The sequence below is a fragment of the Gossypium arboreum genome, chromosome 3 (assembly GCF_025698485.1).
Source record: "Gossypium arboreum isolate Shixiya-1 chromosome 3, ASM2569848v2, whole genome shotgun sequence".
Classification (NCBI taxonomy): domain Eukaryota; kingdom Viridiplantae; phylum Streptophyta; class Magnoliopsida; order Malvales; family Malvaceae; genus Gossypium; species Gossypium arboreum.
In genome coordinates this window covers 48,146,385-48,174,205 of record NC_069072.1, presented here as the reverse complement: position 1 = coordinate 48,174,205, position 27,821 = coordinate 48,146,385, and the positions used below count along the sequence as shown (strand labels likewise).

Sequence of the window (27,821 nt, the reverse complement as noted above, 5' to 3'; positions counted from 1 at the left end):
CAAAGCAACAAACATAATAGAAAGAAAGGCTAACAACAGCTTGCCATGCATGTAAGCATTCATAAAACATGCATGAGTTTCAACTTTCAATAATTAGCTGCATAACTACCAAGCAAAACCCCATAGCCAAGGATATGGTGTTCTATTAATTGATAACAGAAACAACATTGATAAAAATGCTAAGTGAAAATAGTATGCCTTTGGGGGAAAATTCGCACGAAGAATAAATGCTTCCTAGAATTTACATAGGAGTAATGGGTTATCATAATATTGCAAAGCTCATCCATTGTAAATTAAAATTAGGCAGTAACTAATTGAAAATTCGATGAACAAAAAAAGAGGGGAAATCATTATTTTGCTGGCACACTTTTATTGAATGTGCCAATGATATTTCAACATACTTGCTCATTAAGTGTTGAAAAATTTTTGCCCATATCTTAGTCCAAAATAAACTCATATAAAGTGTGTATGAATCAACTATAATATGCTTAAAATATAAGCATTGTAACTATAATCCAAAAGTAAGAATTATTTTTGATATTTTTGGCTTGAGATGCCATTGTATGAATTTTATAATCAAACACGTAGATATAAAGCTTCTGAACAAACACGTAGGCATATATCTTAAGGGAAAAGCTTATGAACAAAGACGTAGATATCCTAGGAGAAACTACATAATTACACTGTTCTTTCTAAAAAGGCAAAAAGAAAAATCTTTAACTAAAAGTAAATATCAACTCAAAATCACTAACATATTTAAGTTTTCATCATTTAAAATAAAAAAAAATACCAAAAACTTTTATTAATCACTAAGTTGTTAAACTCATTCTGTGCATCATTCAAAATTCTCCATCCTACACTTATTCTACATTTAATTTTTTTATGAAATTTAATATTTTTCATAAATCAATTTTAAAACATCAAATCTCTAGTCAAATTATGTTACATCTAAAACATATTTTACTCCTTAATAGATAATCAATTGTCTTGTACTTTGAAGCTCATTAAAAGAATTTAAAACCCAACCCAAGACTTAAACGGAAACTTATACAAAATTTTGAATAATTTAATAATTTAAACAAAAATTTAATTTTAACATTATAATTTTCAAAATTAAATAATTAAAATAAAAACTTAGAAGTATCAATCGATTGTCAATACAGTTTAACTATTAAAATTAAATAATTACTAATAATTTAATAACCTTCAATATAATTTACCCAAACAAACCTAAAATAACATACATCTATAATGACTTGAACCCGAATTTGAAACTCAAATCTAAATCACTTCAAATCTAAAATAAATCAAAACTTAAATCCAACTTAATTGATTATAAGTTGAATCTAATATAATTAGAATAAATTAATCCTAAATAGGATAACGATTGAATCTAAAACATGACGAAACCTAAAATAGGTCCAAACTTCAAACTAACTTTAGAAATTCTAAAATATGTATTAATTAACCCACTAAAAATATAACCAGACGCATGAAGTTTTGCTTCCTCTGCCTCTACCTTGAAGATTGTTCTAAGCACTATAAACTGATTAATTAAAAAGGCAATAATGAAGAAGTAGGTATGGAAACTGATTAATAAGTATCTTTGACCACTGATTAAAAAATAAAGCAGCAAATCCAACTTTCAGCCATGGTTAAACATCACAGAGCAATGATGGAAATATTTACAAGCAAACGACACTATCTTTACGTAATGGAGGCTGAAAGAGCTAGTGACTCCATGTTTCCAACCATCTTTATATAAAGCTATACCTAACACAGTAATGGGTGGACATTTGAAGAAAACTCAGTTACCCCATTCCATGATAAGGTATTTTTATGCCGCCTCGGCAAAGCCAACTCTCTCTTTACCAAAATCGAACACGGTGTGGTAGCGGCCCATGAAAACATCTCACGAATATACTGATTAGAAAAATTATAATTTGACCATTAGAAAAATTACCAGAGGGGTCCACGAGGAGGAGGAACATCTAAAGCGGTAAAGCCAGCGATGCCTCGAGCTTGAGGACCTTCACCCACCTTGAGAATATACTGATTGCACCAATAGAGATTTAATTAACATCAATAGGACAAGTTTTCAACTATTGATATAGTACAAACACAAAATGAGGATCGATTTTACCTCTTCAGGGTAAAGGTCAAAAACTTTGTCATCGATAGTGAAGGAAACAGTTGGCATGGACGATAGACTTCCACATCAACAGCAGATTCTCCCATCGGACTCGGCATACGGTCACATAGCTGCATAAGTATCAAATTGAAGAAAAAATCAGACATTGGAAGGAATGCACTCACGAATTATTCAACAAGCATCGAGTCTATTATGTTACCTGATTGACGTAGTTCAATATGATGTCTTAAGTCTGATTCTGCTTTAATTGCTCTTTTGGTCCTCAGCCGTACAAATCTTGGGAGGATCCGAAGCAGCTGCAGGATGGCTTCAGCATATGAGATCGAAAGACATGATTCCCTTCCCCCTCCCCCGATAGACGCAAAAGGAAGAGGCTAGGGTTTTAATTGAACGTTGAAAAGGAAATTGGAACAGTCAAATTGCACGTCGCGTCTCTTCCATTGGTTGAGATTAAAGGTGGGTAGGCATGAAATCTTCAAGAGAGAAAATTTATGAGAAGGGGATTTTGATCAGTGAAACCAAAAGGAATAGAATCAAGGTTTTTAGCAGCATAAAATTGGGGATTTAGGGGAGGGGGTGAAAATAAAACGACGCCGTTTCGATATAAAGTTTTTTACGGCATTTTTACAAAAACGCCATTGTATCTCAATTTTTTATGGCGTTTTTTACGAAAAATGCCACTATAGCTCAACTTTTTGCGACGTTTTCACTAAAAACACCACTATTGCTCAATTTTATTTTTTTTGTCATTTTTAACATATTTTTTCTATTTTTTTCTTTTAAAATTTTTTTTGCTGAGACTATATTTTTTGGAATTTTTATTTTTTAAAATTTTGAATATTGATCTTTTAACTGAAATATAGACTAAAATATTAAATATTAAAATTTTAAGTTTTTAAGTTTTAAAGTTTTTAAGTTTTAAGTTTTTAAGTTTTTATTTTTCAATTTTCAATTTTCAATTTTCAATTTTTTGAAGATTTTTATCATTTTAAATTAACATATAAAAAATAGTATCATGTCATGTGAATTACCTTGTAAGTTTTCACGTCAATATCATTAAAAATTAATTTTACAATTACATTCCTATTAAAAATGAGATTTAACATTTTTAAAAAGTGGAAGGTTTTGGTTCAAAAATAAGAATCAAATTGATAAAAATATAAATATTGAAAGTTAAAATTTAACTACCATGATCAACTCTTTTAGGAATTAAATTAATAGATGGAATGGCATGGTCTAGTATTGTTTAAAGGATTTCTTTTTCTTTCTTTTTCATCAACATTATTCTTTTAAGTATGGTTGCATTAGTTGTTTAGATTTTTATACAAATGGCATTTAATTATATGTTATATCAATAATTGTGTTAATAATTTACAAGAACTATATCAAATTAAAGTTCATGTATGCTTTTGGGATTTAACCCATTTTGATATATATATTTTTTAAATAATAATTTATATTTATCTTATTTAGATTTATATTATAAAAAATCCAAGATACACAAGTTATAAGTAGTTCACCATATTTACTACTAAATCCTAAAAATTAAACCCTAAACCACAAACACCAAACCTAAAAACTCAAACCATAAACCCTAAATCATAAACCATAAAACTTACATCCTAAACCCTAAATATATATTACAAGGGACAAAAGTAATTAAAAAAGAATCTTATTACTTACCCAAACCCTAAAATAAATTGGTTTTTTGTCATTTTATCAAAAACCCTAACCCTTAAACCCTATTAGCCTAACCCCTAAAACCATGAACATTACTAAAACCCTAACTATAAAACAATAAACCCCAAACCCCAAACTTTAAACCATAAACCTTAAACTCAAAACTCTAATCACAAAATAATAAACATTATATCATAAACCCTAAAACCCAAAACCACAGACATTAAACCTTAAATCATAAAATAATTTTTTTGCGGCGTTTTTCGAAAAGCGCCTCTAATACCACTAAAGCTCGTAAGTTTTTTGCGACGTTTTTTAAAAAGCGCCGCTAATGCTCGATCTTTAGCGGCGTTTTCAAAAAAGTGCCGCTAATGCTCGATCTTTAGCGGGCGTTTTCTTACTAGCGCCACTAATGTACAACTTTTATGGCGTTTTTAGTTCAAGCGCCGCTAAAAATGCCTCTAAAAGCCTATTTTGCTGTAGTGTGTGTTACCACAATTCATAATTTTTCGAACCTACTTCGAACCAAAATTCACATTATACCCTCAAAACTTCTAAACTCAATTTTGGGGTGTTTTAGGGAGGCTCTTCTTATTGGGACATCTATAATAAGAACATTGAAGTCTGAATTGGCTTGGACTACAAAGGAAGAAAAGCATACAAATGTCAATTCAAAAACACTGCATGCTATTTTTTTGTGGAGTAGATAGACAGGAATTTAAAAGAATATCTAAATTCACTACTTCCAAGGATGCTTGAGAAATTCTGAAGACTGCTCATGAAGGAAACAATATAGTTAAGAAGTTTATTGTTCAGACTAAGCACCAAGTTCGAAATCTCAAGGATTCAGGAGAATGAAACAATTGGTGAGTTCTATGTTGAACTTTGTGACATATTCAATCAAGCTTTTGCCCTTCATAATGAGTATTCAAACTCCAAACTAATGTGTTGAGATCCTTGCTCAAAAGTCTTGTCATCAAAGTCACAACCATTAAAGAGTTAAAAAGACATTTATAACATGAGGATCAATGAGTTTATTGAGTCCTTTTAGACTTTTTAAATCAATCTTGAAGAATCAGAAGGACCAAATCCAAGGGTGAAAAAAGCATTGCTTTACAAGTGGTAAACATAGTGCCCAAAAGTATGACATTTATTGTTTCACACTAAGAAAATGATAGATTTTTATTTTTAATTAGATTGAAATTTTATTAGGGAAAAATGGGCTAAATTGATTAATATAATTAAAACAAAGGGTTAATTGGTTCAAAATTTATGATTACGCTCGTAATCTAAGATAACCTAATTAATAGGTCATAATGGGGTTATATCATAAGATTACAACATCTTGACAATATTTGGGAACATGAGAATATGGGGTGGCTACAATGTTGAGAATCCAAACAACATAATGTTATCCTGAAATGTAACATTATGAGTTGTTATGTGAGATTCGAGCAATCAAAAACGCCCTTAGGCTTAAGAAAGATGTAGTGATTTGCTTGGTTCTTTTAACAAAGATTAGCCATTTGTTTTTTAAAATGTTTAAATGCAAAATTGGCCATTAAAGTATATCATTTTTCCCACTTAGGTACCTAAAGTCTGTTTGGTCAAAAGTGGTACCTAAACTATCAATTTTACCATTTTACCCCAAATCACAATATCAAACCAATAAGAACATGACACATGGCACATTTTTATTTGATATCATACACTTTTGGGGTAAAATGAGACGAAATTGGAAGTTTAGATACTACTTTTGCGAAAAAGTACTTGTACATAAGTAGGGAAAATGGTATACTTTAAGGGCCAATTTTGTAATTAAACATTTTTTAAATAAAGGGTTATTTTCGTGCCATTAGCGAAGAGACACCCTTCCTATCGTATGACATTTGGGACTTTAGCAAGTGGCAATGACCCTACTCAGAGTTCACTTTACTTTTGATTTGCTTGTAATCTACCTTTTTAAGTTATCATTATTAACTTCTTAATCTTGAATTTACCACATATTTACTTACTAAATCAAGAAGGTCAGACTGTTGACTTGACTTGGGCTGAACAAGTGTGAAGCCCAAAGGGAAAAGTGAAGATAGGCCCAGAGCAGTACCGGTTTTGAAACCAAAGAGGGCAGCAAAGTAGTTTAAGGATTAGAAAGTAGTTTAAGGATTAGACTTGATTAGACCAATGTTGGCCCAGATGCATCCTAGTGAACAAAAAGGAGCCCAAGGACAGTGTTATGATGACAAGTGTGACACATGGGGTTGGAGCCTGGCTCCACTCCAGTTAAGCTTCGGAGCCTAATGCTGAATGAAAATGTAATCTCATTATGTTGAAGCGGGGAGTGCAGGAAAAAGGTTGCCTTCAAACCAAGCTCCCCCTACTTGTTTATGTTACTGAGTGGGTGAATGGGGTCCCCATAAGGCTTTCAAAGTGAATCATTTATTTGACAGACATGAACTTCAGTTAAAAACTTTGAAAAGACCAATCAAAACATCCTTGCTGTTTCAAAGATATTTTTATGTGGTATGGAACTAATGAGATTTACTCATTAGAATCTGACAGATAATGTGAAAAAAGGGTTCACTGTGAAAAAGTAAGCAATCATGTTAAAGAGTAAGACAGACAATTAATTTTTCCCTCATCCTTGAGACCATCCCCAGACTCAAAGAGTGAGCATGCTTCTACCAACGTCTTAAAATAATACTAAAATCCTACTCAAGTTTCTATCCTGCTATAATATTTCACTAGGGTGTAATGATTCCAAGTGTAGAAATTCATAAAGGTATACAGGGTATAATTGTAAAGCATGTGGGGGACACATTACTGCTAGCTACATCAACATCATATGTACATAAACAATTGTAATAGTGACAGCGATTATAATGATTGATATATAAGACTACTGTTAGCTACAACATCAACATCATATATGAGTATATACAAACAAGAGTAATAGTGACAGATTGTAATAATGACAAAATAAATTTTTTTAGTGTATGTATGGATATACAGTATTATAATGGCTGCTTCAAAGGGTAGACATATTTTGGTAATAGGCTCCAAAGTTCATGCCTAGTCCCACGCTGTAGTGCTCCCTACTTCACTCGGGCAGAGTTAAAGAAAAGGAAGAAAATGGCCCAACCTCTCAAGCCTTGACTGTGAAGCTGGGGTACTTATCAATTCATTAGGGGGGTGAGAGAGGGGTGTGCTTTTGACCACTTCTTTTTCAGTGACTCCATTTCTTTATACAATCAGGAGGCAGAAGAATATTAGATTGAGGGATCTGAATTCAGAAAGAGGAATGAAAAGAGGTGTCAAGTCACAGTTTCGGTATAGAGTAGAGTTGGGGGGGCTTGCAACTTTGCAAATCTCTGCTATATTTTTGTGTTAGGTGAGCTGTTCTATGAACACATCTTTATTGAAAGTAGCTAAAGAGTGAGACACCATTTCAGAGTGACAGAATGTAAATTCATCTTCAATTCCTCCTTTGCCAGATCCCACTTTGCAGATTTCTGTTACAAAATATAAAAAATTTGCCCTTTTTGGGTATTCTCAATAGTGCTCCCATTTAATGAATGTAACAGTGCAAAGATGTTTATATGATTGGGAGATTGACTCTTGGCTCTTTAAAGATAGTAGACGATTAGCATTCATGTCCCTTCAAATTGAAATTAATTAGAGTATAACTGTGTACATTATAATTATACCAGATGGAAACAAATGGATCAAGGCCCCATGTTAGGGGTATGATTTGGATTTAATATGAAATGAGAATTCTAGCATTAATGATAACATCTACTATGGGACCATTAACTACATATAATTCTTGTGATTTGTTTTAGCATATGGACATGGAAGTAGGTAGTAGTTTATCATCTTATCACTCTAACAACCCAATTCATTAGTTGTTCTTATATTTTTTAAATTCATCATATTTGCTAGACATCCTTTTATTATGCACCAAGGGAAGAGAGCAATCAAAGTTGGCACAACATTTTATTTTCTGCCAAACACTGACATTTCAGGCATAATTAAATGAGTCAAATGTTAACTTTGACCTCATATGTACCCTTATTTCAGGTTTACTCACCCTTTTTTTGTTTTATTAAAACAAGATAAGGAATTCGACTTCCACTTAAACTTAAATTTCAAATTAAATCTTTTCTTTGGCATTCAAATAAGCATACTTTGAACCAATCAATTAAGCTTTCCTCCATCCTAACTAGCTACCTCTAATCATACAATAGGAAAAATAAGTGAAAGTACAACAATAAGAAGGGAATTAAGTGAAGGAAGGCGTAGGATATGGTAAAAGTATTTTTCTAGGTTAGAAATTAGATTACATTTTATTTTTCTATTTAAAATTAAATAAATTAGTTTCTATACATTAAATAAAATAGCAAATTAATCTTTTAAGTTAAAATTTCATCCATTAAAAGCTGACATAGTTAACAAAATAATCAAATAATGACACGTGTCATGCTAATGTATAAGATTAGTTTTAACTATAAAAATGAATGGAATTTTTAACAAAAGAATCAATTTATTATTTGACCTAACGTATAAGATTTAATTTATTCTTTTTTAATAAAAAAAATAAAATATAATCTAACTTCTAATATAACGATCTTCATAGTACTTTTACCAATAAGATATATATGCATGGGAACATACACATGGACATATATGGTGGGGGGAGGAGGGCATAGGATTCCCAAAACCTTTTCCTTTAACAAGAGAGTAGCAGCGTGCTTTAATTTATATTTGTAGAAAGATGAGTGAAGTAAAGATCCGGGCTAGGGTTGAAAAGGTGGCTCAAATATCTAACAAATGTGCCCACAAAAATGTAGGAATCCCAAGCAAATTGAACCCCCTACATGCACATAAAGCTATATATGGATAAAAAATAGTGCTGCATATGCTCCAAATTTTGTTCCACACGTGGGGCCTTTCCTCTCTCTTTTTTTTTCTTCCTTTACATGAGATCAAAGAATATTTTTCTCCCACTCAAGAATATGGTTCAATAACAACAAAATTTGTCATTTCACATAAAAGAAAAAGAAGGGAAAGAAATAAAAACCCTAAAGAAGAATAGTGTACCTTGACTATGTTACATTGTAATATCATGCTTCATTTTAAGTTGAAGAATATATTGACCAACAAAGCTGATATTCAACATGCACTTTTATCAAGCCTAGCTGCTCATTTATCTATTCCATTGGCCACATATGATTATAGGTGTTTTAATTAATGAAACAAAACCTGATTATTTATCAAAGGGGAGAACCTTATCATAATACCAAGGGAAGATGAGAGGGGAAAAAAACACACTAAATAATAAAAATTCATCTTGATAACCCCATACTCTTGTTTCTTGGAGGTGATCCTAATTAACAATTGGACTTTATTTTTTGCATTTGATTTTATAAAAAAAAATAGCATTTTAATGTATTAGGTAACATGATTAATATTAAAATGAAAAAGGAAATTAATTTGTTATTGGAATAGGAGTTAAATAAGGAGATACCAAAACTATAAATCTTTAAGAAGAATGATTAAAATTAAAGTTAAAAAATGGTAGAAAGTGGAGTGTACTCTTTGGGTTAGCTTAGCTTTAATTTTGTAGGGTAAAAACACTCTTTTTTTTTTCCTGCCTACTTTTTCAACCCTCTTTTCTACTTTTAGATATAAGTCTTAAATTTGATTAGACGAAAAGAAATAATGAAGGTGGAGCGCTAAACAAATCCCAAATTCGGGGCCCTTTGAACAAAAGGAGAGATTAATTTTAGTGAAATTCCTCATCAATAGGTATATATTATGAGACAGTGCACAAACAACTAGACAAATTAGTAACTATTTAGCTAACCAAAAATAAAAATTTTAAAGACAACTTTGCACTGTATTCTACCAAAAAGGCAGCTCCGGCTAAAGTTGTCCCATTTACAAACTTTACGAAGAACAGTAGGAGCAAGCAACAATGAGTGAAAAGAAGATATGTCTATTAAATAAGAGGGAAATTTTAATTGGGGTTAGAAGTATATGATGGAGTAGGGTTTGAATTAATTAAGAGAAGGGTTTCTAGACCATCCTTTAACTTTTAAATTTGGGTCTCTCTCTTTTAGAAAAAATGGAAGTAAAATGATCAATGATGGACCCTTGGTATTGGAAAAATAGGGTGTAAAAGTGAGACTTTTTCATCTTAGGAGATACAACCAAATTTTATTACACCGCCCCAAAGTAAACCAAACTTATCAAACATTGTAGGCTCCTAATTACAACTTTTGAAATCATCACAGCTCAATCCTTGACATTCTATTTCTTCCTTTTTCCACCTACAATCTCATTGTTTAATAAACATCATCATTCAAAGTTATAGTATTGCTTAAAATACTTTTAAATTGGAAAATCAATTACATGATTTTGCAATACAGAGGTTATTAACAACAAAAAACAGGCTATGATAAGCTCATTGAATATATTTGTACTTAATCATTCTTAATTTGCCTTTATGGTGGATGAGAAATGGGGGAGCTTATAAAAGGCCCACGTGATTTTAAATTTACAGTGTTATTAGAGAAAAAAAAAAAAGAGAAAGGGATGATTAAAAAGGGAGGAGGGAGCGGATGAGACACATGGCTCACAGCAATTGATTGTGTGAGCGCTCTACTTGGCTATCATGAAAGAGTTCATCAAAAGAAGATGAAAACTAAGACCCCACACGCCACCCTCACATCTCATCAAATATCAATCTCTTTGGGAACTTGGGCCTCTCTTCGCAAACCTCCACTACCTTCATCATTTTTTTTATCTTCATTAACATTTTCATTTAACAGATTAGTGCAATTTATCATTACATCTTGAATTTAATATATTACGTATCTTGTAATTTTTTTTTCCTTTTGGTTCCTAGGAATAGTAGTGCATGCATTTGGAAAGATGGTGTATTTGCCTAGCTAGCATTTTCCTCTTCTCTAGATCACTTAATATCATGCTCTAGTAAATTATACTATCACTAATTTTAGGCTTAGAGACCATTATATATTGTATTCTTTGTTAGATTGTGTTATATGGCGAAGTTCATTGTATATCCACAAGAAATTCAATAAATGTTTTTTAATAGAGTCAACATCTCAACAAACTATGCATGTTCAACTTACTAATTTGCGAACCCTAACCTGACGAACCTCATCTCTACTAAGTACACACAAGGTCTACATGGGAGCTCAAAGTCATTGATTATCAATTGTCCTAAGGCGTCTTATCTTAATATGCAATATCATCATAACTACGAAGAAGATCAAATTGGTCACATGTCAGTAATCCTAGGACACATAATCAAGTTAGTCTCCCATTATAAAAGACCCTATGCAATAGCTCATAAAGATTCTCTCACATATCCTCCTCCTTCTCTCCCCAAAACATTCCCATAAAAAAACCCCTTGCTCCAGTTTATCAATAGTTGAACCACCACTCCAACCACTATCTTCTCTCCCTTGTTAATCCTACTGTCAACATATTGGTATTGTAATAATAAATTAAATAAAATTAACAAAGAATAGTGGTTTCCTGTATTATTAAAGGATCCACTGTGTAACACCCCGTACCCGAGACCGTTTCCGGAGTCGAACACGAGGTGTTAACGGACTTAATTCATTAATTAAACAGCTCATACAATTCATTTTAAAATTTCCAGACAAGCTGGCTAACTGCATCACAGTCGCTTTAAAAATCATATCTCGAGTTACGAAACTCGAAATCCAATTCCGTAAATTTTTCCTGAAACTAGACTCATATATATATCTACTAATTTTTTTCTAGAATTTTTGGTTGGGCCAATTAGTACAGTTTATTAGTTAAAGTCTCCCCTGTTTCAGGGTTCAACTACTCTGACCTCAGTGTATTACGAATCAGATATCTCCCTGTACAGAGCTTCAATGACTATGCTGTTTATCTCTAATAAAACTAGATTCAATAAGGAATCTGTACATATAAAGCATGACTTCTAATTATCTTTGTAAAATTTATGGTGAATTTACAAAGTCAGAACAGGGGATCCAGAAATCGCTCTGGCCCTGTTTCACAAAAATTTAAACATCTCATAAAATATAGCTCATATACCTGTTTCGCTTATTCCATATGAAAATAGACTCATCAAGATTCGATTCCATAACTTATTCATTATTTAATTCTATTTCTACTATTTTTAGTGATTTTTCAAACTCACGTCACTGCTGCTGTCTGAATCTATTTTATGGTAAATTTTACCTATTTCATGGTTTCCATGGATTAGCTAGCAATTTGACATACATAATACCAAATATGATCATGATTAGCCATTCCAATGGCTAATCATTACCAAGCATTTCTATCTCCATACCACTCAATAACCATATCATAAGACCATATATACAAAATGATTATAATGCTATACATGCCATACTCAAAATATACAAGCCATTATGTCAAGATGGTATACGGATAGTGTGAGCGTGCCTCCGACCGCTTCCGATTTCCGAGCTGGCTTGTTAACACTACAAGGAATGAAAAGGAGGAGTAAGCATAAATGCTTAGTAAGCTCACATGCAAATAGCAAGTAACATAACCATATAAGCAAACATAAAACATCATTTGCATAATCATCACCAAGACATTCATATCACCTTTTCATTTATCATCTTACCATATTGTTGTTATATCGAGTTTTCAACCCGAGGGTTAAGTACATACCTGTTCAAATTATCCATTTCACAACACTTACCAATCGTCCCTTTCATCTTGAGTATTCCTCCATTTGAGTAGAACTTTACCCGTTGAACACATCGAATATAATTCGGATACATGGAAAGTTTGCACATAAGTGCCACATATGTAGCCAAGCTACCATGTAACCCGCCCATAAGTGAACTCGGACTCAACTCAACGAGCTCGGCGTTCGCATCCATAAGTGAACTCGGACTCAACTCAACGAGTTCGGATGCCTAGTTACATCTCGAGAACTCGGACTCAACTCAACGAGTTCGGACACTCGCATCCATAAGTGAACTCGGACTCAACTCAACGAGTTCGGATGCCCAAATATCCCAGTGACATGTCACTTGTATCCTAATCCATTCCTAAGGTTCAACGGGACCTTTTCCCAATCATGTGTCTCAACCATCTTCTACAGAATGCCGATATCCGATACTCGGTAGTATTTCATATTTTCCAAGTATATCACATAATTTGACATATTATCAAACAATTATCACAAGTATAATATTTCATAATAATTATCATATCATTTAAAAAACATTAAAATATTTAAAATAATAACTATGTTACCAACATTTACATATGAACTTACCTCGTATGCGAAAATGGCTATTTTTACCATTTCGTCCACAACTTGGTATTTTCCCCATTTTAGCCCGAATTTCAGTTTTCCTTGCTCTATCATTTAAAATATAGTCTAATTAGGACTCACATTATTCAAATTGACCCAAAATCATATTTTGGAAAAATTACAATTTTGCCCCTAAACTTTTGCATATTTACACTTTTGCCCCAAAGCTCGTAAATTAAAATTCAGCCTATTTTCTTATGTTTTATGACATGCTGATCATTTTTCCCTTCTATGGCAACATCAAATTCTCACTCTAACATGTACTTATGACTATTAGGTATTTTTACCGATTAAGCCCTTTGCTCGTTTTCACTTAAAACCGAGTAGCACAAGTTGTCTAACATAATTTAAAACCTCATATTCTATCATAAAACACCAAAATACACAAATTTCACCTATGGGTATTTTTCCAAATATAAACCCTAGGTTAAATTATTGCTAGCATAAGCTAAATCGAGCTAGGGACTCCAAAAGCGTAAAAATCATTAAAAACGAGGCTAGAACGAACTTACAATCGAGCTTGGAAGCTTGAAAACCCTAGCCATGGTTTCTCCTTGCTATATTCGGCCATGGGGTTGAAGATGAGCAAAATTGGCTTTTAATTTTGTATTTTAATTCATTTTACCCTAAATGACCAAAATGCCCTTACTACTAAACTTTCCAAAAATTCCATCCATGTCCAATTTTGTCCATAGACTTAGAAATTGGTAAAATTACTCTTTAAGGACCTCTAATTAATAATCTAATTCAATTTTATGCAAAATACTTCTAGAACACAAGTTTTGCAATTTATTCAATTTAGTCCCAAATTTCAAATTAAGCACTTTATGCATAAAATTTCTTCACGAAATTTTCACACAATCATGCAATCATATCATAGACCTTAAAATAATCATAAAATAATTATTTATATCTCGGATTTTGTGGTCACGAAACCACTATTTTGACTAGGCCCAAAATCGGGATATTACAACTCTCCCCCTTGAGGATTTTCGTCCCGAAAATCTTACCGAAAAGTGGTCTTCACTTTTAATCTCATATTTGGTGTCAAGAACTTGTACTTAGACTGTACCTCCAATACATCTCTTCAATTTCTCATATGATCTAAAAGCTTACAGTCTCAACTCTCAACTGTTCTTAAATTTTCAACCCTTCTCAATTTCCCATGATATCATGACATAAAACACGGATCTCAACTTGATTTAATGGAGACCGAATTCCAAGAAATCCGACAATTAAAGAGACCTGAAATTCCATGAATCGATGAGTAGGAATTCATTCAATCTGAGATGTGATTTATAGATCTCGCTAAACATTTAACAATAGGATACATCCCATTTTCCTTTTTCCGCCATAGAAATAATTACGATATGGCCTCAAGAATAATCCTTCTCATTTCCATCCCAATATCAACATTGACAAGGATAATTTTGATAGATCCCAATGCTCGGCTTTAACCCCTTTAACAACTCCGATTTTATGTAACATCGATGCTCTAAACTATCACATTACCTCACCGTCTTGAAACACATCACAATTCATACAACAATACATTCTTGAAAGTCAAGAAGTCATTGCTCAATGTAGACTAGTCTAGTTCGGACGCTTGGTTACCAATATTCTCATCTATCCGAACTCTGTCAACATGTAATAAACTTTTCAGCTTTCACAAGATGGAAACCTTATCATTCAGTAGTGACTTAAACTAATATTCAACTCTTTCTATTAAATATAGACTTCTCGTTCAAACTATTTACTCTTTGATCTGTACAAAATGAAATTCTATTATCAAACTTGGGAAAAATAATCCTGACATAATTGTCACATGAAATCTTTCAAATAAATAATTTACCATACCGACTAAAACTCGCGCTTTTATCACCTATGCCTTTACTGATGTCAAATCCTTACACGAAATTAGAAAAATCCCAATACTAAAATCACCACATTACCAAGATCAAATTAAAAGTATAGTCATATTTGACATGATTATCACGAGATGAAGAACGTACTTCGAACATGAGTCGTAATTGACAAATTATGGAACAAAGATAACAAGAAAACCGAATAAAGAAATCCAAGATAGAGAAACCCGGAATAAAGAAATCCAGAATAAAGAGATCCAGGATAAAGAAACCCAAGATACGATACTATGCCGAGAATCGAAAACCAAATTCATAGAGAAAATACGAGAATACCACGATAATTCTTCAAAGAAAGAAAGTCCAAAAGAAAACATCATTTAATCCCATGAAATCAAATATAACAAGATCAATATATCTTCCCATACATATATATCGATGAAGCATCAAGTAGAAGAAAGCAGAATCATAATATCATATGAATTCTCTCATCAATTCTTATCGACGAAATGAAATAGAATACCCGATGAAATAGAGCAATATAAATTATAAACCATCAGGACTACCAATGCTTTCATCCAACACCAAATTAGAAGACATTCCCATATAACAAGAATTTCTTGAAGATCAATAGCCATAGAAATATTTACGAGAACGGGTGAACACATAGAACATCTCAAAAGAGATCGCTAAATGTCCAGGTCATAACTGTCACACTCGGATAATTCACATTTGAAATATCATTTCCCAACTAGTTTTGCCGTCACAAATTTTATATTAAACCATTCACTAAAAAGGCCAATTCGAATAAATTTCGATTTACACTTTTCTCGACCTTGCACTTGAGTAATTCGATTTACCAAGGAGAATTCCTTTTCTAACTAGGACGAGGTGCATAACTCCAATAATTTTACGTCAATCCGATACTTTCGGCTCGACTTTACTTATCAGCTCATTTTCAATCTCGGATCATACTTATAATTATTCTATCTTTGAACTCTTTGGGTTCTCAACCAAAACTTATTCAATACAAATCTCATGAAATTCCATTATAAGTACCACTTTGGTAAGGGGAGGTTGTAGGACCTCGACTCGACTTTCTTATACATACACATATGACACAACTTCCATCATCATAGTAACATCATCAAAATCATGTCATTCATTCATGTTGGCTTACACCAATTTTCCTATTGTCCCATTTAGACAATATACTTATGCATACATTCTATGTTTTCTAGACACTTTACTTATCCATTCAATTAATTAAATTAATTCATGCTCATGACATTATATAAGGCCAAATAAACATAGATATTTGCATCACAATCACAACTTTCATTTCGTGCATCATCATGTACATATCATTACAATCATATAATTCAGTCCAACAATTTAACATAGATAAGTTCATTTCATTATAATCCTTTACCTCATAAAAATTATATACCATTAACATTCATCAACATTCGACATCCAATCAAGACAATGACATTTTCATTCAGTATCATAATATTATGACCTTTATTCATACCTCTACTACTTTCTATTTATTCCGTTCATCTTATCAAGTAAGCCACATACACTACATCATATGAGCATTAAGCAAATATGAATATTTATCACAACATGAACTTTCATCTCACATATTATCACATATGTATCATAAACCTTTATTCATACTTTTCTGAACCGAGACTTATCATAATCATAATTTTACTCAAATACCTTTACTTAACATTGAACATGGTTGGCGCAGCTCGGTTGGAGAGTACCCTGTCTAAATAAGACGGTACTTATACGCGTCGGAAGACATCACACTATCACAGATCAGTGGCATGTATAGCTAAACTTTTACACATGCTAGGTTAGTCCGAGAACCGACTAAACCTGCTCGATACCACTAAATGTAACACCCGCACCGAGACCGTTTCCGAGTCGAACACGAGGTGTTAACGGACTTAATTCATTAATTAAACAGCTCATACAATTCATTTTAAAATTTCCAGACAAGCTGGCTAACTGCATCACAGTCGCTTTAAAATCATATCTCGAGTTACGAAACTCGAAATCCAATTCCGTAAATTTTTCCTGAAACTAGACTCATATATATATCTACTAATTTTTTCTAGAATTTTGGTTGGGCCAATTAGTACAGTTTATTAGTTAAAGTCTCCCTGTTTCAGGGTTCAACTACTCTGACCTCAGTGTATTACGAATCAGATATCTCCTGTACAGAGCTTCAATAACTATGCTGTTTATCTCTAATAAAACTAGATTCAATAAGGAATCTGTACATATAAAGCATGACTTCTAATTATCTTTGTAAAATTTATGGTGAATTTACAAAGTCAGAACAGGGGATCCAGAAATCGCTCTGGCCCTGTTTCACAAAAATTTAAACATCTCATAAAATATAGCTCATATACCTGTTTCGCTTATTCCATATGAAAATAGACTCATCAAGATTCGATTCCATAACTTATTCATTATTTAATTCTATTTCTACTATTTTTAGTGATTTTTCAAACTCACGTCACTGCTGCTGTCTGAATCTATTTTATGGTAAATTTTACCTATTTCATGGTTTCCATGGATTAGCTAGCAATTTGACATACACAATACCAAATATGATCATGATTAGCCATTCCAATGGCTAATCATTACCAAGCATTTCTATCTCCATACCACTCAATAACCATATCATAAGACCATATATACAAAATGATTATAATGCTATACATGCCATACTCAAAATATACAAGCCATTATGTCAAGATGGTATACGGATAGTGTGAGCGTGCCTCCGACCGTTTCCGATTTCGAGCTGGCTTGTCAACACTACAAGGAATGAAAAGGAGGAGTAAGCATAAATGCTTAGTAAGCTCACATGCAAATAGCAAGTAACATAACCATATAAGCAAACATAAAACATCATTTGCATAATCATCACCAAGACATTCATATCACCTTTTCATTTATCATCTTACCATATTGTTGTTATATCGAGTTTTCAACCCGAGGGTTAAGTACATACCTGTTCAAATTATCCATTTCACAACACTTACCAATACGTCCCTTTCATCTTGAGTATTCCTCCATTTGAGTAGAACTTTACCCGTTGAACACATCGAATATAATTCGGATACATGGAAAGTTTGCACATAAGTGCCACATATGTAGCCAAGCTACCATGTAACCCGCCCATAAGTGAACTCGGACTCAACTCAACGAGCTCAGGCGTTCGCATCCATAAGTGAACTCGGACTCAACTCAACGAGTTCGGATGCCTAGTTACATCTCAGAACTCGGACTCAACTCAACGAGTTCGGACACTCGCATCCATAAGTGAACTCGGACTCAACTCAACGAGTTCGGATGCCCAAATATCCCAGTGACATGTCACTTGTATCCTAATCCATTCCTAAGGTTCAACGGGACCTTTTTCCCAATCATGTGTCTCAACCATCTTCTACAGAATGCCGAATCTGATACTCGGTAGTATTTCATATTTTCCAAGTATATCACATAATTTGACATATTATCAAACAATTATCACAAGTATAATATTTCATAATAATTATCATATCATTTAAAAAACATTAAAATATTTAAAATAATAACTATGTTACCAACATTTACATATGAACTTACCTCGTATGCGAAAATGGCTATTTTACCATTTCGTCCACAACTTGGTATTTTCCCCATTTTAGCCCAATTTCAGTTTTCCTTGCTCTATCATTTAAAATATAGTCTAATTAGGACTCACATTATTCAAATTGACCCAAAATCATATTTTGGAAAAATTACAATTTTGCCCCTAAACTTTTGCATATTTACACTTTTGCCCCAAAGCTTGTAAATTAAAATTCAGCCTATTTTCTTATGTTTTATGACATGCTGATCATTTTTCCTTCTATGGCAACATCAAATTCTCACTCTAACATGTACTTATGACTATTAGGTATTTTTACCGATTAAGCCCTTTTGCTCGTTTTCACTTAAAACCGAGTAGCACAAGTTGTCTAACATAATTTAAAACCTCATATTCTATCATAAAACACCAAAATACACAAATTTCACCTATGGGTATTTTTCCAAATATAAACCCTAGGTTAAATTATTGCTAGCATAAGCTAAATCGAGCTAGGGACTCCAAAACGTAAAAATCATTAAAAACGAGGCTAGAACGAACTTACAATCGAGCTTGGAAGCTTGAAAACCCTAGCCATGGTTTCTCCTTGCTATATTCGGCCATGGGGTTGAAGATGAGCAAAATTGGCTTTAATTTTGTATTTTAATTCATTTTACCCCTAAATGACCAAAATGCCCTTACTACTAAACTTTCCAAAATTCCATCCATGTCCAATTTTTGTCCATAGACTTAGAAATTGGTAAAATTACTCTTTAAGGACCTCTAATTAATAATCTAATTCAATTTTATGCAAAATACTTCTAGAACACAAGTTTTGCAATTTATTCAATTTAGTCCCAAATTTCAAATTAAGCACTTTATGCATAAAATTTCTTCACGAAATTTTCACACAATCATGCAATCATATCATAGACCTTAAAATAATCATAAAATAATTATTTATATCTCGGATTTTGTGGTCACGAAACCACTATTTTGACTAGGCCCAAAATCAGGATATTACACACTGTACATAGTTAGACCAGTCAAATTATTCCTGCAAAGTCGATTGAAGGTTAGCCATGCCATAGAAAATTTCATAAACCAATATTTTTTGTTAGGGACCCTGTTGCATTTAGTTATGCCAATATATTGAGACTACTAATAATTCCCTTATGGCCGATCAAAGTTTTTATTATACTCTAGTAATCAAGTTGATATCTAACCAAATCTCTTTAGCATGACATTGTGGGGATTGAAACTTTGAAGTTGCCTTTGGCCCTCTCCTGCCCAAATCCCATCAATCTCAATCCTTCTACTTATTCAATCGACCATCTATAAATCGAATAAGAGACGTACATTTTTCACTTTTTGTCCCAATTGTTTTAAGTACATTTACATTTTTATCTTTTAAAATATAGATGTGATAAACCTATCCTTAATTAGTGATGTGAGATTTGCCTTCTTAATAATGATATCTAGAGTAGAAATTTTTCATGTTAATTGAGATGTGGCAAGCTATAAGTCTAGAATTATCTAAGATAATGCGCCAAGAATTACAATATTACCTTGGTAATTATATAGCCAACAAAGAGGGATATATAAAGTGAAATCTAATATATAGATATAGGTGTAGGTGTCGAGTCAAGACAAGAGATTGATCTAAACGACTAAAGTTTAATATTTCATTCTCAATCAAAAGCCAAAAACTGACAAAATTAAGGCATAATGGGAGGGGAAAGGAAATGAAGTGTGAAGTATGAAGTGTTTTTCTTTTTGAAAATAAGGAGGGGCTATGGTCTATAGGGCAGCCTAATGATGGTTGCTTTGGGTGTGTATATACTATTTGCTTTGTTAATTTTTTTGAAAGCTTTTAAAAGTAGGTGTTTTGATAAAGAAAGAGGGTTTAAGAGTGGGAAAGTGAATAGAAACTTTTGCATAGGGTTCCACAAGGTCGGTCTTTTTTTCGGTCGTCTTGCTCTTTGATGGCTGCCTGTGGGACAAATATCACCGACTCCGTCCACTCTCCCTCTCCACTTCCCCTACCTTCCTTTACATTTCCCCGTATAAGCTAAAACTACTATAGAAGTCCTCCATTAGAAATTAAATTGTATTTTTTTCTTTCTATCCAAAATATGGACAATTCAGTTCTAATACATTAGATTAAAAAGCAAATTAATCATTTTCTATTAAAAATTTCATCTATTTGTGCTCTTGAAAATTGGCATACCTTGACGAAATAACAAAACAATGACATGCCATATGTACTTCATACTAACGTACAATGAAAAATTTTTAATAACAGAAATGAATGAAATTTTTAACAGAAGAACTAAATGACAAATTTTTAATAGCAGAAATGAATGAAATTTTTAATAGAAGAACTAATTTACTCATTAATCTAATATGTAGAAAGTAATTTGCCTACAAAAATCTACATATATAACAATGTTTCGACTAATTTACCAATAAATGCCAAAAAAAATTATGTGAATAGGCCGATTTTAGGAAAAATTACGGGAATAAGCTATTTTTTTGAAAAAGGCTTCCAAGCATTTTTCAGGTTATTTGTAGGAAAACGTTTCCAGCTAGGAGCGTTTTCAACGTGCTGTCTAGAAAACGCATCCAGCTGGAAGCGCTTTAAAAAATAACGGCTACTTTTCCAAAAAAATATTTAATTAGCCGTTGGACAGCCCCCCCAAATGGTCAAATTTTATTTTCTTATAACCCCCCATATCATTTTTTTTCCAATTCAATCTCAACTCTCTCTCGCATTCTCAATTCTCTCTCAAATTTCTCTTAATACCAACTTAAATTCACTTTTTTTTTTTTGCTCTCTCTATTTTATTTCTTTTTTTATTTAAATTATCTTAAATTTTTTTCTAATACAAATTATTTGGGTTTTTTTCAAAATTATCAATGGCAAATTCTCTAATCCATCATTATAAAAACCACATTTCCGTCGATCAATTGCAAATGGTAAGAATATTTCCTATTAAATTTTAATGTTGTATAATTTTTATATTTTTTATTATATTTGAATTTAATAGTTTGTATTTTTTTTCCGTGAATAGGCGGAAGACTAAATTTTTCAATCCAACATTCGTAATCTACCCACTCCTCCATCACCCTTGATCTAATCGTACTTGAGAGAAGCCAGTTTTTCATTCATAGCCTTTGTAGGTAGTAGGTGTAAGTTGGACTTGACACTCGTAAGTGCATTGGTGGAAAGGTGGAGACCCGAGACGCACAGTTTCCATCTTTTATACAGTAAGTGTACTATAACTCTAGAAGATGTGTAGTTACAACTTGGGTTACTAGTGGATGGGTCTGCAATGATTGGGACTAGTCACACTGATTGGAAAAGCAGTATGCGACAAACTTTTGGTAAAATGATTCCAAAGACAATTTTTGGAGGTCGGATAGAAATGGCTTGGTTAAGAAGAAAATCCTGTGAGCTTGATGAGGATTCGACTAAAGTCGAAAGAGAACAACACTCTTGACCTTACATCCTTATGATAATTGAGGGTATCCTAATGTCAGATAAGTCACGAAATCTCATCCATTTAAGGTGGCTGTTGAAACTCGTCAACTTTAGAGAAGTAGGTGAACTCAGTTGGTGGCCTGGCGACCTTATACCAGGAGCTATGTCGGGTGACATAACCACAAAAAACTAAAATTAGTGGTTGCATGCTACTACTGTAGTTATGGGTGCGGCATCGACTGCAAAGCAAACTACCTTTACACGTTCCCATTTGTAACAAGGTAAAATTCATTAGATAATCTATTTACCATAATAAAATAATTTAAAGTTTAAATTATTTTGTTACGCGAGACTACCGAATGAGTTACTAGATATATGACTTCTGTTACACCAATGATCTGAGGCAGAGGTAAGTATTTTTTTAATTTTTAAATATATAATATTAACGTATTTGATTTGAGATTTAATAGTATATATAACTAGTTTTTTATTATTTTAATATAGTTTAAATAGACATCATACGGGGATCCGACAATTTGAGAATGCATCCCATCCGAATTCCTTGTGAATCCTAACATCTAGCACGTGAAGGTGTCATTGGTAGTGTATGCTACAGTGGAGATACATGAGTCAGATAGGGTGTTGCAGTAATTCGGGTTCAGGCAATTGATTCTAGTGGCCCTTAGGACCTCGATGATCTACATTCTATCAACTTGCAGGGAAAGCCAAATGAGAATTAGATTAGATTTCATGCCAAATATATCAACATATGGAATAATCGATACGAGTTTTTACCTCTTCACGAAGTCATTGTCGCTCCGGAGTTAGCTTACGATTCAAAGTACATGCCTTAGTTTAGGCTTCTTGGAAAGCCATACTTGTTGAGCAAAGAAGATAATAGTGGGCAACTACATATGAGAGGCCACGAAGGCCATTGACATATCCAAGGTCTGACGATGTGGGTCTATCATCTGCACCTAAGCAAGAGCTGACACCGACATCGATGCTTATACCACCCCTTAGTCAGTATGTGTCATCCTATTCTAGTGCGTATGTGAACCCTATCATTTTTACACAAGTACCATATATTCCACCATATTTTTTGCTTCTACTTCGATGTTAGGTTTTGTTTCAAAACCTTCGTCCCTGGTATATTACACATTGATGCTATCGACATTTCTGATGACGGTAATATATAAGTCATTCATGTTTCGACCAAGTCCAGTCAATATGTCACCGGTGTATGGAATACAATATAGTTATACCCTAAACTGATGGTGACATAAACACCTTTGAGATTATTGTTCTATCAAAGAGGATCATCTTCCCAACCACCTATTCCTAGACTAGAGGATGCACGATGGAAACTGAAAAGCAATTAATCATAATCAACTACAGATAAAGGCAAAGAAGAGGAGAGGCCTACACCATAACCTGTGTCGGAGGTTCAACCAAGAAGGAATTCAGCTCGTAACCGCCAACCACCCAGATTTGGCACACATTCTGACACGGAATAATAGTTGATTTACTTTATTATTGTACTTATCATGTTAACATTTCAATAAATATCAAACATGTTTATTGTATCGATGTCAAACATCCTTATTTTTTAAAATAAAAATTATTTTTTCATTAAAGTTGGCCTTTGTTATAATTTATTGATTTGTATTACATAAAAAAAATGTTTTTTTTCAAAGTACAACAAGTTGATTGCAATGAACAATTTAATAGATTTATTAATGAGGTGTTGTACTTGTATCATCCCTTTGATATGGACATGACAGCATTATATGCCTCGAGTTCCTACACCACTCACATAACTTTGGTTGGTTTGACTTCTTTTAGATATCCATGTTGTCACGTATTCGAATGGACGTCAGTCAACCTTTTGATTGACGCAATGATCTATCAAGTAACAACTTGAATGGACACTCGGTATAGGTGGCAACCTATATTCATTTGGGACTAGTGGGAATATGTTTTTCCATACGTTGTACATATTTACTAGTTTGTGGACTTCGTCCATAAAACTCATTGGATCCAAACATACATTGCTACATGTTATAATTACATAAGCGCCTAGAAATCAAAGTGCGTCAAATCTCCCATAGTCATAGGTCTGGTTTCTGAGGTGTACACAATATGCTCCCCCAGCAATCCCTTGGTCAGGTCTATCGAGCTCTGCTACCTTAAACTATAGATCTTCGTATGAGTGACACACTAGATTCATACAGTTCGCTCGTGTTATTTCCTTTCTAATTTCTTTCAAAACATCCTCACTCCAAACATGGCCGCCTTGCATTTGCCCAACGTAATCGCTACTCGCTTTGGAAAAAGTTTAGCCAAACGAAAGTATGTCTCTTTGACAACTGAGGTTACTGGCAAATGATGCGTTCCCTTCAAAACAGAATTGATGCATTCCGACAGGTTTATCATCATATGCCCATACCGTTGGCCTCCATCGTAGGATTATGTCTACTGTTCAAAGGGTATGTTGTAAAGGCAATCCGCCCCGTCATTGTTAATGGCTCGTAAGTTTCCTAACATTTCACAAAGCGGTCTTTAACTAGGTCATACCCTGTCGAGAGAAGTGAATAATAGGTTACCCATAATGTGTAATATTTTCCCATCGATTAAATATCAAAGTATAATTAATAGTAGCAATTATATACCCATGTTGAAGACATTTGTTCGCTGAGCAGTAGAGCCGTATTGTCCATGGTAATTTGACGCAACATGCCTTAGAAAATACCTATGGTGTATGCGATCCCAAAGGTTCCATTGTCGTTTAATTGTAGCCAGTATTCCATGTCCATGATCGGAGATGACACAAATATTGGGTTGGGGGAAAACATGCCTCCTCAATCTAAATAAGAAGAAATCTCAATCATCTACTGACTTTCCAAGCGTGATTGCAAAAGCAGTCAGCAAGATTTTTTTATTGTCATCCTATGCCATAGCCAACAACAACCGTTGGGTATGTCTCCCGTACATAAAAGTATCGTTGATTTGTACAAATGGCTTGTAGTACTAGAATGCCTCTGACATTGCTTGAAAGTCCAGAACAAAGGTTTGAACACTCGGCATCCATGATTTTCCATGCACATCTGTTGTCTCACATTGCACACTTTGCTTCAAACTTGTCAGATTAGGATTTAACCATGTGGAAGTTTACCCCATTTTTGATGTTGTGCCATTTTACAGTGGCGGGAAAACCATTTTTGGTTGAGAACTCTTTCCCCACTTCTAAATCACCCAAAACTAATGAAAAACTCGTGTGGCCTAACCTTCTGTATAGTAGTTTTGCAAACTCCAACCTATCCTCTACTGATAGGTCTACATTATGCATGTGGGTTACGCCGTTAACTGTGGATCTTCTTTGGCATCATCACTAGAACATTTACCATCTGAGCCTCGATCTTCTAATTGAGTCATTACCGACTATGGTTTAGAAAATAATGTAATTTCTAAACCATCGACCTCGGGCTCCCGAATTAGATCGGTATCAGAGTTAGTCCCATCTTCATTCTCAACCCCACCAACATTTATCTTATTGGATGTCCCTTCATCAGTGGACGTCGTAAAGAGTATATCATCTTTTATTATAGAATTATCGAAATATCCAAAATCACTTGTTGATTGCCAACCGTTAGAATTTGATGTCATTTCCCTGTAAGTGTTCCTAGCGTTGAATATCGGCTAACTCAAGTTCAAATCCAAAACCACTAACTGAGTGTCGTGCAGAGGTCCTACTAGCAAACCCTAATTGTTAGGTGTTTTGGCTACTGCGGTTGAAATTTAGGGCCGAAACAAATGAGAATATTCCTATTGATGATTCTGGGATATCATATTGGGAACTTTCTAACAGAGCGGTGAACTTACCACACAATTGTGCTGTTGGACTCTCGGCTTGTTCTTCCGTTCTGGCCTTTCGAACAAGAACATATGTCGACCTCCGAGGGCCTTCATCTTCATTGCAAACTCCGCATATAACTCGAGAAATTGTAATCCATTGTCAATATGTGTTTGGACCATCATCTTCAACCCTCTCGCACTTCTGATTTCGAAAGTGTCATATCTGACGGGGTTGACCGAAGCACAAAATTGATATTTAATAGATGATACTCTCATCTGGTTGGATCCAACAATTTTTCTCCTAATTCTTTTCTGAAGTTCTAGCAATTCTATGTTCTGGTTAAAAGTCAGTAGCGTTGTATTCTCTAATTAAAACAATGAAACCATTCTCGGTGTCACGCACTTCACCATTGTAGTAAACAATAGCATTAATTCATTCACTGTAATAGCCCAATTTTGGTGAAATCAGAACAGTGGTTCGGGACCACAAATCCGAGCCAAAAATAAAATTGTAACAACCCAATTTCGGTGAAATCGAAACAGTGGTTTGGGACCACAAATTCGAGCCGAAAATAAAATTTATTTTTATTTTATTTTATTATATGGTCCGTAATATGATAGAAATGTCATGTGAAAATTTTCATAAGAAAATTTTACCAATTTTGTGTTTAATTACGAGAAGGACCAAATCGTATAAAATACAAAAGTTGGATTCTAGTAGCTAGAAGGATCAAATAGCTATAGAATTCAAAAATTAAGGTCCTTATATGGTAATTAAACCATTAATAAAAAGTATGTAGATATTTTTGGATGATTCATCCATGGGAAATGAGAAAAAGTCTAAGGACTAAATTGGAAATTAAAATTATTAAAAGATGATAAATTATTAAATAGAAATAAAAAATAATTTTTATCATCTTCTTCTCCAAAATATTCTATGGAAACCCTAGGAGAGAGAGAAGAAACTTTCATGGCCAAATTGGGTAAGATTCATTGGCCTGTTTTTAGTAATTTTGATATTTTTGAATCTGGGATAGCGTAATCTATCTATTTAGAGGATCAATTTGAGAAGTTATCAAAGTATGGAAAATGGGTCATGGATGTATATGCTGAAAATTAGAAATTTATGGTAGAAAATGAAAATTTGTTGATAGATAAACAACTTTTACAAAGTAATTGTTGATGAAAACATGATTTAAGGATTAAAATGTAAAGTTGTGAAATTTGATGAAAAATGCTGAATTTTTATGAATACATGTGCTGTAAATTTTGTAATGGGATTTTGGTTAGGCTTGGAATATGGAGTAAATTGCACAAATTTTATTTTCCAAGCTTAGGGACGAAATGGAAATTTATGGAAAAGTTAGGGGCAAAATAGTAATTTTACCTAGGTTAAAAATTGAGTTCACTTGAATGTGAAATATGATAAATTGATATAAAATTTACTCTTATAGATCCAGATAGACCAAATTCGGAGCTAGAACGAGGAAAAAAGGAAAATGTTGGATTAGTAGATGTTACGTACACGAACATTTTTGAGGTAAGTTCGTGTAACTAAATTGTGTTTATTTACATGCTTGCATTCATTGTATTTATGTAAATTGTATAAATGTCATAAATACATATCTAATCAAACTCGATAAATAAAAATGTTTAAATTAAATGATAATGCCCGATAGATGATAAAGGATAAACGATGAGAATGTTACTTATATGCTTGAAATGAATGTGGAATGTGTTTATTTGAATTATATGAATGTTGTGGATGTATG

The 27,821-nt window shown here is 33.2% G+C and overlaps 1 pseudogene; it reads right to left on the bottom strand.

The window, feature by feature from the left end:
• Nucleotides 1-1,702: 1,702 nt before the first annotated feature.
• On the bottom strand, nt 1,703-26,229 carry LOC108474990 (aspartic proteinase-like; annotated as a pseudogene).
• Nucleotides 26,230-27,821: the final 1,592 nt, after the last annotated feature.